Source organism: Schistocerca serialis, chromosome 2, assembly GCF_023864345.2.
Source record: "Schistocerca serialis cubense isolate TAMUIC-IGC-003099 chromosome 2, iqSchSeri2.2, whole genome shotgun sequence".
Lineage (NCBI taxonomy): Eukaryota > Metazoa > Arthropoda > Insecta > Orthoptera > Acrididae > Schistocerca > Schistocerca serialis.
In genome coordinates this window covers 74,055,194-74,066,731 of record NC_064639.1, presented here as the reverse complement: position 1 = coordinate 74,066,731, position 11,538 = coordinate 74,055,194, and positions in this window count along the sequence as shown.

The window sequence follows — 11,538 nt, the reverse complement described above, 5'->3', positions numbered from 1 at the left end:
AGTAAAGCTGAAGTGAAGCATCGGAATCTAAAACAGGACTCACAGGAGAGGTTCAAATCATAGAAGGTTAGAGTGTCAGTCCTCTTGTACTTAAGTCGGCATTGTGAATTTTGAATTTAAGTCCGATGCACTTTCTGTGTTTCATCGTCAATAAGAAGGTCCAAGGTATACAGTAAACCTGAAGTGAAGAATCGGAATCTAAAACTGCACTCACAGGAGAGGTTCAAATCATAGAAAGTTAGAGTGGCAGTCCGCTTGTACTTAAGTCAGCATTGTGCCTTTTGTATTAAATTCGGATGCAATTTCTGTGCTCCATCGTCATTAAGAAGGTCCAAGGTATACAGTAGACCTGAAGTGAAGCATCGGAATCTAAAACTGTACTCACAGAGGAGTTTCAAATCATACAAAGTGAGAGTGTCAGTCCTCTTGTACTTAAGTCACCACTGTGCCTTTTGGATTTAATTCCAATGCAATTTCTGTGCTTCATCGTCAATAAGAAGGTCCAAGGGATACAGTAAACCTGAAGTGAAGCATCGAAATCTACAACTGGACTCACAGGACAGGTTCAAATCATGGAAAGTTAGAGTGTCTGTCCCCTTGTACTTAAGTCGTCATTGTGCATTTTGAATTTAATTCCGATGCAATTTCTGTGTTCCCTCGTCAATACGGAGGTCCAAGGGATACAGTAAACCTGAAGTGAAGCTTCGGTTTCTATAACTGGACTCACAGGTGATGTACAAATCATAGAAAGTTAGAGTGTCAGTCCTCTTGTACTTAAGTCATCATTGTGCCTTTTGTATTAAATTCGGATGCAATTTCTGTGTTTAATCGTCAATATGAAGGTCCAAGGGATACAGTAAACCTGAAGTGAAGCATCGGAATCAAAACAAGACTCACAGGAGAGGCTCAAATCATAGAAAGTTAGAGTGTCAATCCTCTCCTACTTAAGTCGGCATTGTGCCTTTTGTATTAAATTCGGATGCATTTTCTGTGCTTCATCGGCAGTAAGAAGGTCCAAGGGATACAGTAGACCTGAAGTGAAGCATCGGGATCTAAAACTGTGCTCACAGAAGAGGATCAAATCATAGAAAGTAAGAGTGTCTGTGCTCTTGTACTTAAGTCGTTATTGTGCCTTTTGTATTAAATTCGGAGGCAATTTCTGTGTTTCATCCTCAATAAGAAGGTCCAAGGGATACAGTAGACCTGAAGTGAAGCATCGGGATCTAAAACTGTGCTCACAGAAGAGGATCAAATCATAGAAAGTAAGAGTGTCTGTGCTCTTGTACTTAAGTCGTTATTGTGCCTTTTGTATTAAATTCGGAGGCAATTTCTGTGTTTCATCCTCAATAAGAAGGTCCAAGGGATACACTAAACCTGAAGTGAAGCATCGGAATCTTAAACTGCACTCACAGGAGCGGTTCAAATCATAGAATGTTAGAGTGTCGGTTCTTTTGTTTTTATGTCGTCAATGTGTCATTTGTATTAAATTCGGATGCAATTTCTGTGCTTCATCGTCAATAAGTAGGCCCAAGGTATATGGTGAACCTGAAGTGAAGCATCGGATTCTTAAAACTGGACTAACAGGAGAGGTTCAAATCACAGAAAGTTAGAGTGTCTGTGCTCTCGTACTTAAGTCGACATTGTGCCTTTTGAGTTAAATTCCGATGCAATTTCTGTGCTTCATCGTCAATAATAAGGTCCAACGTATACAGTAAACCTGAAGTGAATCATCCGAAACTAAAACTGGAATCACAGGAGAGGTTCAAATCATAGAAAGTAAGAGTGTCAGTCCTTCTGTACTTAAGTCGACATTGTGCCTTTTGAATTTAATTCCCATGCAATTTCTGTGTTTCATCGTTAATACGAATGTCCGAGGGATACAGTAAACCTGAAGTGAAGCATCGGAATCTAAAACTGGACTCACAGGTGAGGTTCAAATCATAGACAGTTACAGTGTCAGTCCTCTTGTACTTAAGTCAGCATTGTGCCTTTTGAAATTAATTCCGATGCAATTTCTGTGCTTCATCGTCAATAAGAAGGTCCAAGGGATACAGTAGACCTGAAGTGAAGCATCGGGATCTAAAACTGTGCTCACAGAAGAGGATCAAATCATAGAAAGTAAGAGTGTCTGTGCTCTTGTACTTAAGTCGTTATTGTGCCTTTTGTATTAAATTCGGAGGCAATTTCTGTGTTTCATCCTCAATAAGAAGGTCCAAGGGATACAGTAAACCTGAAGTGAAGCATCGGAATCTAAAACGGGACTCAAAGGAGAGGTTCAAAACGTAGAAAGTTAGAGTGTCTGTTCAATTGTACTTAAGTCGTCATTGTGCCTTTTGAATTTAATTCCGATGCAATTTCTGTGTTCCATCGTCATTACGAAAGTCCAAGGGATACAGTAAACCCGAATTGAAGCTTCGGATTCTAAAACTGGACTCACAGGAGAGGTTCAAATCATAGAAAGTTAGAGTGTCAGTCCTCTTGTACTTAAGTCGGCATTGTGCCTTTTGAATTTAATTCCGATGAATTTCTTTGTTTCATCGTCAATAAGAAGGTCATAGGGATACAGTAAGCCTGTAGTGAAGCATCGGATTCTAAAACTGGACTCACAGGAGAGGTTCAAATCATAGAAAGTAAGAGTGTCAGTCCTTCTGTGCTTAAGTCGGCAATGTGCCTTTTGAATTTAATTCCCATGCAATTTCTGTGTTTCATCGTTAATAATAATGTCCAAGGGATACAGTAAACCTGAAGTGAAGCATCGGAATCTAAAACTGGACTCACAGGAGAGGTTCAAATCGTAGACAGTTACAGTGTCAGTCTACTTGTACTTAAGTCAGCATTGTGCCTTTTGAAATTAATTCCGATGCAATTTCTGTGCTTCATCGTCAATAAGAAGGTCATAGGGATACAGTAAACCTGAAGTGGGTCATCGGAATCTAAACCTGGACTCACAGGAGGGGTTCAAATCATAGAAAGTAAGTGTGTCAGTCCTCTTGTAGTTAAGTCGGCATTGTGCGTTTTGAATTTAATTCCGATGCAATTTCTGTGCTTCATCGTCAATAAGAAGGTCCCTGAGATACAGTAATCGTGAACTGAGGCATCGGAATCTAAAACTGGTCTTACAGGAGAGGTTCAAATCATAGGAAGTTAGAGTGTCATTCCACTTGTACTTAAGTCGGCGTTGTGCCTTTTGAATTTAATTCCGATGCAATTTCTGTGTTTCATCGTCAATAAGAAGGTCCAAGGGATACAGTAAACCTGAAGTGAAGCATCGGAATCTAAAACTGGACTCACAGAAGAGCATCAAATCATAGAAAGTTAGAGTGACAGTCCTCCTGTACTCAAGTCGGCGTTGTGCCATTTGAATTTAATTCCGATGCAATTTCTGTGCTTCATCGTCAATAAGAAGGTCATTGGGATACAGTAAACCTGAAGTGAGGCATCGGAATCTAAACCTGGACTCACAGGAGGGGTTCAAATCATTGAAAGTATGTGTGTAAGTCCTCTTGTAGTTAAGTCGTCATTGTGCCTTTTGAATTTAATTCCGATGCAATTTCTGTGTTCCCTCGTCAGTACGGAGGTCCAAGGGATACAGCTAAACTGAAGTGAAGCTTCGGATTCTATAACTGGACTCACAGGTGATGTTCAAATCATAGAAAGTTAGAGTGTCAGTGCTCTTGTACTTAAGTCGTCATTGTGCCTTTTGTATTAAATTCGGATGCAATTTCTGTGTTTAATCGTCAATATGAAGGTCCAAGGGATACAGTAAACCTGAAGTGAAGCATCGGAATCAAAACAAGACTCACAGGAGAGGCTCAAATCATAGAAAGTTAGAGTGTCAATCCTCTCCTACTTAAGTCGGCATTGTGCCTTTTGTATTAAATTCGGATGCATTTTCTGTGCTTCATCGGCAGTAAGAAGGTCCAAGGGATATAGTAGACCTGAAGTGAAGCATCGGAATCTAAAACTAGACTCACAGGAGAGGTTCAAATCATAGAAAGTGAGAGTGTCAGTCCTCTTGAACTTAAGTCGGCATTGTGCCTTTTGTATTAAATTCGGATGTAATTTCTGTGTTTCATCGTCAATAAGAATATCCAAGGGATACAGTAAACCTGAAGTGAAGCATCGGAATCTTAAACTGGACTCACAAGAGAGGTTCAAATCATAGAAAGTTAGAGTGCCACTCCTCTTGTACTTAAGTCGGCATTGTGCCGTTTGAATTTAATTCCGATGCAATTTTCGTGCTTCATCGTCAATAAGAAGGTCATAGGGATACAGTAAACCTGAAGTGAAGCATCGGAATCTAAAACTGGACTCACAGGAGAGGTTCAAATCATAGGAAGTTAGAGTGTCAGGCCTCTTGTACTTGAGTCGGCATTGTGCCTTCTGAATTTAATTCCGATGCAATTTCTGTGTTCCATCGTCATTACGAAAGTCCAAGGGATACAGTAAACCCGAATTGAAGCTTCGGATTCTAAAACTGGACTCACAGGAGAGGTTCAAATCATAGAAAGTTAGAGTGTCAGTCCTCTTGTATTGAAGTCGTCATTGTGCCTTTTGTATTAAATTCGGATGCAATTTCTGTGTTTCATTGTCAATATGAAGGTCCAAGGGATAAAGTAAACCTGAAGTGAAGCATCTGAATCTAAAACTGGACTCACAGGAGAGGTTCAAATCATAGAAAGTTAGAGTGTCAGTCCTCTTGTACTTAAGTCGGCATTGTGCCTTTTGAATTTAATTCCGATGAATTTCTGTGTTTCATCGTCAATAAGAATGTCCAAGGGATACAGTAAACCTGAAGTGAAGCATCGGAATCTAAAACTGGACTCACAGGAGAGGTTCAAATCATAGACAGTTACAGTGTCAGTCCTCTTGTACTTAAGTCAGCATTGTGCCTTTTGAAATTAATTCCGATGCAATTTCTGTGCTTCATCGTCAATAAGAAGGTCATAGGGATACAGTAAACCTGAAATGAGGCATCGGAATCTAAACCTGGACTCACAGGAGGGGTTCAAATAAAAGAAAGTAAGTGTGTCAGTCCTCTTGTAGTTAAGTCGGCATTGTGCCTTTTGAATTTAATTCCGATGCAATTTCTGTGCTTCATCGTCAATAAGAAGGTCCCTGAGATACAGTAATCGTGAAGTGAGGCATCGGAATCTAAAACTGGTCTTACAGGAGAGGTTCAAATCATAGAAAGTTAGTGTCAGTCCTCTTGTACTTAAGTCGGCATTGTGCTTTTTGAATTTAATTCCGATGCAATTTCTGTGCTTCATCGTCAATAAGAAGATAAAAGGAATACACTAAAATTGAAGTGAAGCATCGGAATCTAAAACTGGACTCACAGGAGAGGTTCATATCATAGAAAGTTAGTGTCAGTCCTCTTGTACTTAAGTCGGCATTGTGCTTTTTGAATTTAATTCCGATGCAATTTCTGTGCTTCATCGTCAATAAGAAGGTCCAAGGTATACAGTAAACCTGAAGTGAATCATCCGAAACTAAAACTGGAATCACAGGAGTGGTTCAAATCATAGAAAGTTAGAGTGTCAGTCCTCTTGTACTTAAGTCGGCATTGTGCCTTTTGAATTTCATTCCGATGCAATTTCTGTGTTTCATCGTCAATAAGGAGGTCCAAGGTATACTGTGAACCTGAAGTGAAGCATCGGAATCTAAAACGGGACTCAATGGGGAGGTTGAAAACATAGCAAGTTAGAGTGTCTGTTCCCTTGTACTTAAGTCGTCATTGTGCCTTTTGAATTTAATTCCGATGCAATTTCTGTGTTCCAACGTCATTACGAAAGTCCAAGGGATACAGTAAACCCGAATTGAAGCTTGGGATTCTATAACTGGACTGACAGGAGATGTTCAAATCATAGAAAGTTAGAGTGTCAGTCCTCCTGTACTCAAGTCGGCGTTGTGCCATTTGAATTTAATTTCGATGCAATTTCTGTGCTTCATCGTCAATAAGAAGATAAAAGGAATACAGTAAACCTGAAGTGAAGCATCGGAATCTAAAACTGGACACACAGGAGAGGTTCAAATCATAGAAAGTTAGTGTCAGTCCTCTTGTACTTAAGTCGGCATTGTGCTTTTTGAATTTAATTCCCATGCAATTTCTGTGTTTCATCGTCAATAAGAAGGTCCAAGGTATATGGTGAACCTCAAGTGAATCATCGGATTCTAAAACTGGACTCACAGGAGAGGTTCAAATCACAGAAATTTAGAGTGTCAGTCCTCTTGTACTTAAGTCGGCATTGTGCCATTTGAGTTTAATTCCGATGCAATTTCTATGCTTCATCGTCAATAAGAAGGTCCAAGGTATACAGTAAACCTGAAGTGAAGCATCGGAATCTAAAACTGGACACACAGGAGAGGTTCAAATCATAGAAAGTTAGTGTCAGTCCTCTTGTACTTAAGTCGGCATTGTGCTTTTTGAATTTAATTCCCATGCAATTTCTGTGTTTCATCGTCAATAAGGAGGTCCAAGGTATACAGTGAACCTGAAGTGAAGCTTCGGAATCTAAAACTGGACTCACAGGAGAGGTTCAAATGATAGGGAGTTAGAGTGTCTGTCCGCATGTATATAAGTCAGTATTGTGCCATTTGTATAAAATTCGGATGCAATATCTGTGCTTCATTGTCAATAAGAATGTCCAAGGGATACAGTAAACCTGAAGTGAAGCATCGGAATCTAAAACTGGACTCACAGGAGAGGTTCAAATCATAGACAGTTACAGTGTCAGTCCTCTTGTACTTAAGTCAGCATTGTGCCTTTTGAAATTAATTCCGATGCAATTTCTGTGCTTCATCGTCAATAAGAAGGTCATAGGGATACAGTAAACCTGAAATGAGGCATCGGAATCTAAACCTGGACTCACAGGAGGGGTTCAAATCAAAGAAAGTAAGTGTGTCAGTCCTCTTGTAGTTAAGTCGGCATTGTGCCTTTTGAATTTAATTCCGATGCAATTTCTGTGCTTCATCGTCAATAAGAAGGTCCCTGAGATACAGTAATCGTGAAGTGAGGCATCGGAATCTAAAACTGGTCTTACAGGAGAGGTTCAAATCATAGAAAGTTAGTGTCAGTCCTCTTGTACTTAAGTCGGCATTGTGCTTTTTGAATTTAATTCCGATGCAATTTCTGTGATTCATCGTCAATAAGAAGATAAAAGGAATACACTAAAATTGAAGTGAAGCATCGGAATCTAAAACTGGACTCACAGGAGAGGTTCATATCATAGAAAGTTAGTGTCAGTCCTCTTGTACTTAAGTCGGCATTGTGCTTTTTGAATTTAATTCCGATGCAATTTCTGTGCTTCATCGTCAATAAGGAGGTCCAAGGTATACTGTGAACCTGAAGTGAAGCATCGGAATCTAAAACGGGACTCAATGGAGAGGTTCAAAACATAGCAAGTTAGAGTGTCTGTTCCCTTGTACTTAAGTCGTCATTGTGCCTTTTGAATTTAATTCCGATGCAATTTCTGTGTTCCAACGTCATTACGAAAGTCCAAGGGATACAGTAAACCCGAATTGAAGCTTGGGATTCTATAACTGGACTGACAGGAGATGTTCAAATCATAGAAAGTTAGAGTGTCAGTCCTCCTGTACTCAAGTCGGCGTTGTGCCATTTGAATTTAATTCCGATGCAATTTCTGTGCTTCGTCGTCAATAAGAAGATAAAAGGAATACGGTAAACCTGAAGTGAAGCATCGGAATCTAAAACTGGACACACAGGAGAGGTTCAAATCATAGAAAGTTAGTGTCAGTCCTCTTGTACTTAAGTCGGCATTGTGCTTTTTGAATTTAATTCCCATGCAATTTCTGTGTTTCATCGTCAATAAGAAGGTCCAAGGTATATGGTGAACCTCAAGTGAATCATCGGATTCTAAAACTGGACTCACAGGAGAGGTTCAAATCACAGAAATTTAGAGTGTCAGTCCTCTTGTACTTAAGTCGGCATTGTGCCATTTGAGTTTAATTCCGATGCAATTTCTATGCTTCATCGTCAATAAGAAGGTCCAAGGTATACTGTAAACCTGAAGTGAATCATCCGAAACTAGAACTGGAATCACAGGAGTGGTTCAAATCATAGAAAGTTAGAGTGTCAGTCCTCTTGTACGTAAGTCGGCATTGTGCCTTTTGAATTTCATTCCGATGCAATTTCTATGTTTCATCGTCAATAAGGAGGTCCAAGGTATACAGTGAACCTGAAGTGAAGCATCGGAATCTAAAACTGGACTCACAGGAGAGGTTCAAATGATAGAAAGTTAGAGTGTCTGTCCGCATGTATATAAGTCAGTATTGTGCCATTTGTATAAAATTCGGATGCAATATCTGTGCTTCATTGTCAATATGAAGGTCCAAGGGATACAGTAAACCTGAAGTGAAGCATCTGAATCTAAAACTGGACTCACAGGAGCGGTTCAAAACATAGAAAGTTAGAGTGTCTGTTCCCTTGTACTTAAGTCGTCATTGTGCCTTTTGAATTTAATTCCGATGCAATTTCTGTGTTCCATCGTCATTACGAAAGTCCAAGGGATACAGTAAACCCGAAGTGAAGCTTCGTATTCTATAACTGGACTCACAGGAGAGCTTCAAATCATAGAAAGTTAGAGTGTCAGTCCTCTTGCACTTAAGTCGTCATTGTGCCTTTTGTAATAAATTCGGATGCAATTTCTGTGTTTCATTGTCAATATGAAGGTCCAAGTGATACAGTAAACCTGAAGTGAAGCATCTGAATCTAAAACTGGACTCACAGGAGAGGTTCAAATCATAGAAAGTTAGACTGTCAGTCCTCTTGTACTTAAGTCGGCATTGTGCCTTTTGAATTTAATTCCGATGAATTACTGTGTTTCATCGTCAATATGAAGGTCATAGGGATACAGTAAACCTGTAGTGAAGCATCGAAATCTAAAACTGGACTCACAGGAGAGGTTCAAATCATAGAAAGTAAAAGTGTCAGTCCTTCTGTACTTGAGTCGGCATTGTGCCTTTTGAATTTTATTCCCATGCAATTTCTGTGTTTCATCGTTAATAAGAATGTCCAAGGGATACAGTAAACCTGAAGTGAAGCATCGGAATATAAAACTGGACTCACAGGAGAGGTTCAAATCATAGACAGTTACAGTGTCAGTCCTCTTGTACTTAAGTCAGCATTGTGTCTTTTGACATTAATTCCGATGCAATTTCTGTGCTTCATCGTCAATAAGAAGGTCATAGGGATACAGTAAACCTGAAGTGAGGCATCGGAATCTAAACCTGGACTCACAGGAAGGGTTCAAATCATAGAAAGTAAGTGTGTCAGTCCTCTTGTAGTTAAGTCGGCATTGTGCCTTTTGAATTTAATTCCGATGCAATTTCTGTGCTTCATCGTCAATAAGAAGGTCCCTGAGATACAGTAATCGTGAAGTGAGGCATCGGAATCTAAAACTGGTCTTACAGGAGAGGTTCAAATCATAGGTAGTTAGAGTGTCATTCCTATTGTACTTAAGTCGGCATTGTGCCTTTTGAATTTAATTCCGATGCAATTTCTGTGTTTCATCGTCAATAAGAAGGTCCAAGGGATACAGTAAACCTGAAGTGAAGCATCGGAATCTAAAAGTGGACTCACAGAAGTGCATCAAATCATAGAAAGTTAGAGTGTCAGTCCTCCTGTACTCAAGTCGTCATTGTGCCTTTTGTATTAAATTCGGATGCAATTTCTGTGTTTCATTGACAATATGAAGGTCCAAGGGATGCAGTAGACCTGAAGTGAAGCATCGGGATCTAAAACTGTACTCACAGAAGAGGTTGAAATCATAGAAAGTGAGAGTGTCTGTGCTCTTGTACTTAAGTCGTTATTGTGCCTTTTGTATTAAATTCGGAGGCAATTTCTGTGTTTCATCCTCAATAAGAAGGTCCAAGGGATACAGTAAACCTGAAGTGAAGCATCGGAATCTAAAACGGGACTCAAAGGACAGGTTCAAAACATAGAAAGTTAGGGTGTATGTTCCCTTGTACTTAAGTCGTCATTGTCCCTTTTGAATTTAATTCCGATGCAATTTCTGTGTTCCATCGTCATTACGAAAGTCCAAGGGATACAGTAAACCCGAAGTGAAGCTTCGGATTCTATAACTGGACTCACAGGAGAGGTTCAAATCAAAGAAAGTTAGAGTGTCAGTCCTCTTGTACTTAAGTCGTCATTGTGCCTTTTGTATTAAATTCGGATGCAATTTCTGTGTTTCATTGTCAATATGAAGGTCCAAGGGATACAGTAAACCTCAAGTGTAGCATCTGAATCTAAAACTGGACTCACAGGAGTGGTTCAAATCATAGAAAGTTAGAGTGTCAGTTCTCTTGTACTTAAGTCGGCATTGTGCCTTTTGAATTTAATTCAGATGAATTTCTGTGTTTCATCGTCAATAAGAAGGTCACAGGGATAAGGTAAACCTGTAGTGAAGCATCGGAATCTAAAACTGGACTCACAGGAGAGGTTCAAATCATAGAAAGTTAGAGTGTAAGTCCTCTTGTAGTTAAGTCGGCATTGTGCCTTTTGAATTTAATTCCGATGCAATTTCTGTGCTTCATCGTCAATAAGAAGGTCCCTGAGATAGAGTAAACCAGAAGTGAGGCATCGGAATCTAAAACTGGTCTCACAGGAGATGTTGAAATCATAGAAAGTTAGAGTGTCAGTCCTCTTGTACTTAAGTCGGCATTGTGAATTTTGAATTCCATTCCGATGCAATTTCTGTGTTTCATCGTCAATAAGAAGGTCCAAGGGATACAGTAAACCTGACGTGAAGCATCGGAATCTAAATCTGGACTCACAGGAGAGGTTCAAATAATAGAAAGTTTGAGTGTCAGTCCTTCTGTACTTAAGTTGGCATTGTGCCTTTTGAATTTCATTCCCATGCAATTTCTGTTTTTCATCGTCAATAAGAATGTCCAAGGGATACAGTAAACCTGAAGTGAAGCATCGGAATCTAAAACTGGACTCACAGGAGAGGTTCAAATCATAGAAGGTTAGAGTGTCAGTCCTCTTGTACTTTAGTCGGCTTTGTGCCTTTTGAATTCAATTCCGATGTAATTTCTGTGTTTCATCGTCAATAAGAAGGTCCAAGGGATACAGTAAACCTGAAGTGAAGCATCGGAATCTAATACTCTACTCACAGGAGAGGTTCAAATCATAGAAAGTTAGAGTGTCAGTCCTCTTGTACTTAAGTCGTCATTGTGCCTTTTGAATTTAATTACGATGCAATTTCTGTGTTTCATCGTCAATAAGATGGTCCAAGGGATGCAGTAAACCTGAAGTGAAGCATCGGAATCGAAGACTGGACTCACAGGATAGGTTCAAATCATAGGAAGTTAGAGTGTCAGTCCTTTTGTACTTAAGTTGTCATTGTGCCTTTTGTATTATATTCGGATGTAATTTCTGTGTTTCATCTTCAATAAGAAGGTCCAAGAGAGACAGTAAACCTGAAGTGAAGCATCGGAATCTAATACTGGAATCACAGGAGAGGTTCAAATCATAGACAGTTAGAGTGTCAGTCCTCTTGTACTTAAGTCGGC